The sequence below is a fragment of the Triticum dicoccoides genome, chromosome 3B (genome assembly GCF_002162155.2).
Source record: "Triticum dicoccoides isolate Atlit2015 ecotype Zavitan chromosome 3B, WEW_v2.0, whole genome shotgun sequence".
Lineage (NCBI taxonomy): Eukaryota > Viridiplantae > Streptophyta > Magnoliopsida > Poales > Poaceae > Triticum > Triticum dicoccoides.
In genome coordinates this window covers 33865664-33872623 of record NC_041385.1, presented here as the reverse complement: position 1 = coordinate 33872623, position 6960 = coordinate 33865664, and the positions used below count along the sequence as shown (strand labels likewise).

Below are 6960 nucleotides of genomic sequence, written 5' to 3'. Positions count from 1 at the left end.
AGGTTGTAGATGCATAGAGTCACGGGCCAGGTGCTATGGCTGGAGCTCTGCTCGCCAAAAGGATTCATGCCATCCGTACTTAGAGCAAATCTTATGTTCCTTGCGTCAGCTGCAAAATCTTTGAACCATCTGTCGATCTTTCTCCATTGCGTTCCATCTGCGGTGTGTCTCAACTCCCCGTCCGACTTACGGTCCTCTTTGTGCCATCGCAACAACTTGGCATGCTCTTTGTTCCTGAACAGACGTTTCAACCGTGGTATTATAGGAGCATACCACATCACCTTGGCGGGAACCCTCTTCCTGGGTTTCTGGCCCTCAACATCGTCACCAGGGTCATCGCCTCTGATCTTATAACGCAATGCAGTGCATACCGGGCATTCATTCAAATTCTCGTATTCACCGCGGTAGAGGATGCAGTCGTTGATGCATGCATGTATCTTCACAACCTCTAAACCTAGAGGGCAGACAACCTTCTTTGCTTCGTACGTACTGGCGGGCAACTCGTTATCCTTTGGAAACATATTCTTCAACATTTTCAGCAAGTTTTCAAATGCCGAGTCAGCTACACCTGCCTCTGCCTTCCATTTCAGCAAATCCAGTGTGCAGCCCAGCTTTTTCAGACCATCATCGCATCCGGGGTACAGCGCCTTTCTGTGATCCTCTAACATGCGATCCAAATTCTCCCTCTCCTTTTCAGTTTCGCAGCGTCTTCGTGCATCAGCAATGGTCCGACCAAGATCATCAACGGGATCATCACGTGCCTCTTCTTCACCTTCCCCTTCACCTTCAGCATCCTCCATGAAAGTATCACCGAAATGAGCAAGATAGCTTTCATCGATGAAATCATCCCCTTCTTCATCTTCTTCCATTATAACCCCTCTTTCTCCATGCTTGGTCCAACAATTATAGCTTGGCATGAAACCGTGCCGAAGCAGATGCATGTGAACATCTCTTGAGGAAGAGTAACCCTTCTGATTCTTACAGATAACACATGGACAGATAACAAAACCCCCCTGCTTGTTCGCATTAGCCACTACGAGGAAATCTTTCAAACCCGTAGTGAACTCGCCGAAGAGTCGGTTACCGTACATCCATTGCCGATTCATCTGCATTATTATAATATAAAATATATAATTAACCATCATGCATTTGTTAAACTAACTAGCTACAAACAATATAAATTAAACAATGAACTGCACACATGCATATTTTATCAATGACACATCAAAGGTTCATCAAGTTGCTAACCGCGATCGAGGAGTGTGGCTCCAACACTTCATGTCATGTTTGTTTCATGCTCTTGGGGCATTTCATCAAACACCTTATGTGCATAAGAGGAACCAAAAGCAAACCTACACCCACTTGTGAAGAGAATGGCTCCAAATGGCTAAGTGTTGGCTGCTGGATGGGTATATATAGGGGAGGGGCTTTAGTTGCGGTTGGCCTGGCAAACCGTGACTAAAGGTGCCCGAAGGCCTTTAGTCGCGGTTGTCCTGGCCAACCGCGACTAAAGACCCTCACGTGCGCCAGCTGGCCACCGAGCGCCCTGGGCCCAGGCCTTTGGTCGCGGTTCACCTCCAGAACCGTGACTAAAGGTCCCATTAGTCGCGGTTCCTACAGCTTCGCGACTTATGGGGCTGGACGGAAGCCTGTTTTTCCACCAGTGATCTGTTGCCCGGCCGGCATTGACCATATTCTTCCTTGCAGGCATCTCATTGCTGGTATATTTGGCATTGGAAGCAACCACGAGCTGTCATCAGAGGTTACACGCGCGTCCATGCTCGTTCGCATCAACACCCTCCTCCAAGGCTATTCTGGCATACGTTTTGAGATTCTCGAGGCCATCACAAAGCTCATCAACAAAGGTGTACACCCGAGGATTCCCCTCCGGGGCAGCATCACCGCGAGCGGCGACGTTGTCCCGCTTGCTTACATCGCCAGTGTCCTTACCGGACGCCCCAACGCGCAGGCAGCACTAGCAGAAAACAGGGCTACCGTTCGGGCCTGACCAGCCCATTAGTCCCGGTTCTTCAAAAACCGGGACCCATGGGGGGTATTAGACCCGGTTCGTGAGCCCAGGGGGCCGGCCGGGGCCTCGTGGGCATTGGTCCCGGTTAGTGTGGAACCATTTGTCCTGGTTCAAGCCACGAACCGGGACCAATGGTCCTCGCTCCTGTCCCACAACCATTGGTCCCGCTTCGTGGCTTGAACCGGGACAGAAGGGGGTGCTTTAGTCCCGGTTCATGCCATGAACCGGGACAAATAACTTGCCTATATATACCCACCGCCACGGCAGAGCACTCCAGTGCTCTGTTTTTTCAATCCAGCGAGGAGAGGGCATTTGGGTGCTCTAGTTCACCTCCTATGCACATGAGATGTTCGATGAAATGCCCGAGCCACACTAGTTAAGCTTTCTCTTCTCGAAGCTCGACCTAGGAGCTCCATTTTCTTTGAGATTTGTCTAGATTTAGCGGTCCATCACGCCCCGTCCCCGTTTTCACCGCCGTTGATCGCCCGCGCCGATCTCGTCGCCGGCACCACCGTGGTGAGCCTCTTGTTCTTATCTTCTTTATGATACTTGTCTGATTTTCTTACTTTAGGTAGATATTTGTCTGATTTTCTTACTTTTGACACACATAATTATATATAATGCACGCAGATGAACCGGCAATGGATGTATGGTGACAGACACACCTCCGAGTACATTAAGGGCGTGCATAATTTTCTCGAAGTGGCTGAGGCAAACAAGCAGAATGGTTTTATGTGTTGTCCATGCACTAAATGTGGGAATACGAAGTCTTACTCTGACCGGAAAATCCTTCACACCCACCTGCTTTACAAGGGTTTCATGCCACACTATAATGTTTGGACGAGGCATGGAGAAATAGGGGTTATGATGGAAGACGGTGAAGAAGAAGAGGACGATGACAACTATGTGCCCCCTGAATACGGTGATGCTGCAACGGGGGGAGCTGCTGAAAATCAAGAGGAACCAGACGATGTGCCCGATGATGCTGCAACGGGGGATGCTGCTGAAGATCAAGAGGAATCAGATGATGTGCCCGATGATGATCTCCGCCGGGTCATTGTCGATGCAAGGACGCAATGCGAAAGTCAAAAGGAGAAGCTGAAGGTTGATCGCATGTTAGAGGATCACAAAAAAGGGTTGTACCCCAATTGCAAAGATGCCAACACAAAGCTGGGTACGTACGCAACAAAGAAGATTGTATGCCCTCCAGGATTGGAGGTGCAGAAGATACATGCATGCCCTAATGACTGCATCCTCTACCGCGGTGCATACGAGGATTTGAACGCATGCCCGATATGCGGTGCATTGCGGTATAAGATCAGACGAGATGACCCTGGTGATGTTGACGGCGAGCCCCGCGGGAAGAGAGTTCCTGCAAAGTGATGTGGTATGCTCCTATAATACCACGGTTGAAACGACTGTTCAGAAACAAAGAGCATGCCAAGTTGATGTGATGGCACAGTGAGGACCGTAAGAAAGACGGGAAGTTAAGAGCACCCGCTGACGGGTCGCAGTGCAGAAAAATCAAGAGAGAGTACTGGACTGAGTTTGCACATGACCCAAGGAACGTATGGTTTGGTTTAAGCGCGGATTACATTAATACTTTAGGGGAGAAGAGCAGCAATCACAGCACCTGGCCCATGACTCTATGTATGTATAACCTTCCTCCTTGGATGTGCATGAAGCGGAAGTTCATTATGATGCCAGTTCTCATCCAAGGCCCTAAGCAACCCGGCAACGACATTAATGTGTACCTAAGGCCATTAGTTGAAGAACTTTTACAGCTATGGGATGGAAACAGTGTACGTGTGTGGGATGAGCACAGACAGGAGGAATTTAACCTGCACGCGTTGCTGTTTGTAACCATCAATGATTGGCCCACTCTCAGAACCTTTCAGGACAGACAAACAAGGGATACCACGCATGCACGCACTGTTTAGCTGACACCAAAAGTATAAATTTGGGAAGCTGCAGGAAGAATGTGTACCTAGGCCATCGTCGATTTCTTCAGACCAACCATCAATGTCGAAAGAAAGGCAAGCATTTCAAAGGCGAGGCAGATCACCGGAAGAAGCCCGCCATGCGTACCGGTGATTACGTACTTGCTATGGTCAATGATTTACACGTTATCTTTGGAAAGGGTCCTGGCGAACTAGCTGTTCCGAGTGACGCTGAGGGGCACGCACCCATGTGGAAGAAGAAATCTATATTTTGGGACCTACCCTACTGGAAAGACCTAGAGATCCGCTCTTCAATCGACGTGATGCACGTGATGAAGAACCTTTGCGTGAACCTGCTAGGCTTCTTGGGCGTGTATGGGAAGACAAAAGATACAACTGAGGCACGGGAGGACCTGCAACGTTTGCACGAAAAAGACGGCATGCCTCCAAAGCAGTATGAAGGTCCTGCCAGCTATGCTCTTACCAGAGAAGAGAAGGAAATCTTCTTTGAATGCATGCTTAGTATGAAGGTCCCGACTGGCTTCTCGTCGAATGTAAAGGGAATAATAAATATGGCAGAGAAAAAGTTTCAGAACTTAAAGTCTCATGACTGCCACGTGATTATGACGCAAGTGCTTCCGGTTGCATTGAGGGGGCTTCTACCAGAAAATGTCCGATTAGCCATTGTGAAGCTATGTGCATTCCTCAATGCAATCTCTCAGAAGGTGATCGATCCAGAAATCATACCAAGGCTAAGGAGTGATGTGGTGCAATGTCTTGTCAGTTTCGAGCTGGTGTTCCCACCATCCTTCTTCAATATCATGACGCACATCCTAGTTCATCTAGTTGACGAGATTGTCATTCTGGGCCCCGTATTTCTACACAATATGTACCCCTTGGAGAGGTTCATGGGTTTCCTAAAGAAATATGTCTGTAACCGTGCTAGGCCAGAAGGAAGCATCTCCATGGGCCATCAAACAGAGGATGTCATTGGGTTTTGTGTTGGCTTCATTCTTGGCCTTAAGAAGATAGGTCTCCCTAAATCGCGATATGAGGGGAGACTGACTGGAAAAGGCACGCTTGGAGGGGAGACAATAATATGCAGGGACGGGTATTCCTGGTCTCAAGCACACTACAGTTCTACAGAACTCTACCTTGGTGACCCCTTATGTCAATGAACACAAGAACAGTCTGCCCTCCAAACACCCAGAGCAGTGCGATGACTGGATTACATGTGAACACATTAGGACTTTCAGTAGTTGGTTGGAAACACGTCTCAGAGGTGAAAACACTGTTTGTGAGGAGTTGTACTCGTTGTCCAGGGGACCATCTTCAACTGTAATGATTTGGAAAGGATACGAGATAAATGGGAATACATTTTACACGATCGCCCATGATCAAAAGAGCACCAACCAAAATAGCGGTGTCCGCTTTGATGCAGCCACCGAGAGGGGAAAGGACACATATTATGGTTACATAGTGGACATATGGGAACTTGACTACGGAGTAGATTTTAAGGTCCCTTTGTTTAAATGCAACAGGGTCAATCTGTCAGGAGGCGGGGTACAGGTAGACCCACAGTACAGAATGACAACAGTGGATCTGAACAATCTTGGTTACACTGACGAACCATTCGTCCTAGCCAATGATGTGGCACAGGTTATCTATGTGAAGGACATGTCTACCGAACCGAGAAAAATAAAAAATAAGGAAACGAATACATCATACGATGAGCCAAAGTGCCACATAATTCTTTCGGGAAAAGGGGACATCGTGGGAGTGGAGGGCAAGACAGACATGTCCGAAGATTATGAAAAGTTTCATGAAATTCCTCCCTTAAAAGTCAAGGCTGACCCAAGAATCCTAATAAATGATGAAGATTATCCATGGTTACGGCGCAATAAGGAAAGGACACAAGCGAAGAAAAAGTGAAGACTTTCTCCACAACTATTATGATGATACCATGCCAACTTTCAACCTTTTCGTAGTTCATTTGAAATGCGTGTTGTAACAGACAAGTTTCCGTATGAAATACTGATACTTCGAAAGAGATTGTCCGTTTTGTACATGAAGTGCATCCAGTTTTTGTCGTAACCATCTCAACTTTCTTGCACATGCTATGTGGATGAAATGATGATACCATGCAACTTCCAACCTTTTCAGAGTTCATTTGAAATGCTTTTCAATTTCAAGGTCTTATAGCTCAAAAAAACCAGTAAATGCTTTTATAAAACTCTAATAGCAAAAGGAATCAACTAAAAAGCTTTTATAAACCTCTAGTATTTTTTAAACTAAAATTATATAAAATTTATGCAACTAAAATTATCAAAGTATTTTCTGTTCAAAACATTAAAAGCAGAAATAATTATCATAAAGAATTTTTTGTTAGAAACTTTAGTAGCAAAAAGAATTGTCATAAAGATTTTTTTATAGAAACTAAAATAACAAAATCTGTTTTTCAATATAATGATAAAACGCAGTAATATTAAATATGAGGAAAAAGAATCACTCCAAATATATTTTTAGTTGCATAAAGATTATAATTATTCAAATTTGGAAACTAATGGAGTAACAGAAATTATAATTATTCTGATCTAAAAGAAAAAAGAATAAAAACAATAAAGCAAAAATCAAAAGAAAATAAATAATTCAAAGCAAAATAAAGTGACATCTAAAGGGCCACCACGGCCTGAATACGACTAGAAACCCAACAATGGGCCAAGATTCAGGCCCGCAGTATGCCCAATAGGCCCACAGACACATATATAGTGCGTTTAGGCCCGTAAGCCTGCATTTGAGAGGAGCTCGAGAGGGCAGCGGGACTGGGGCTTATAAACCACTCTCGAGCTCCCTCAGCTAGCGAGGTGGGACTAAACTTTCATGCCGCGACGCAGGCAGCACAAGGCCTTTATCCCAGTTGGTGGCACCAACCGGGACTAATGGGGCGCATTGGTGCCGGTTGGTGGCACAAACCGGTACCAATGCCCCCCT

At 46.2% G+C, this 6960-nt stretch overlaps 1 pseudogene; it reads left to right on the top strand.

The window, feature by feature from the left end:
• LOC119279187 overlaps positions 1-6960 on the top strand; it is a 28926-nt pseudogene that overhangs the window by 16955 nt on the left and 5011 nt on the right.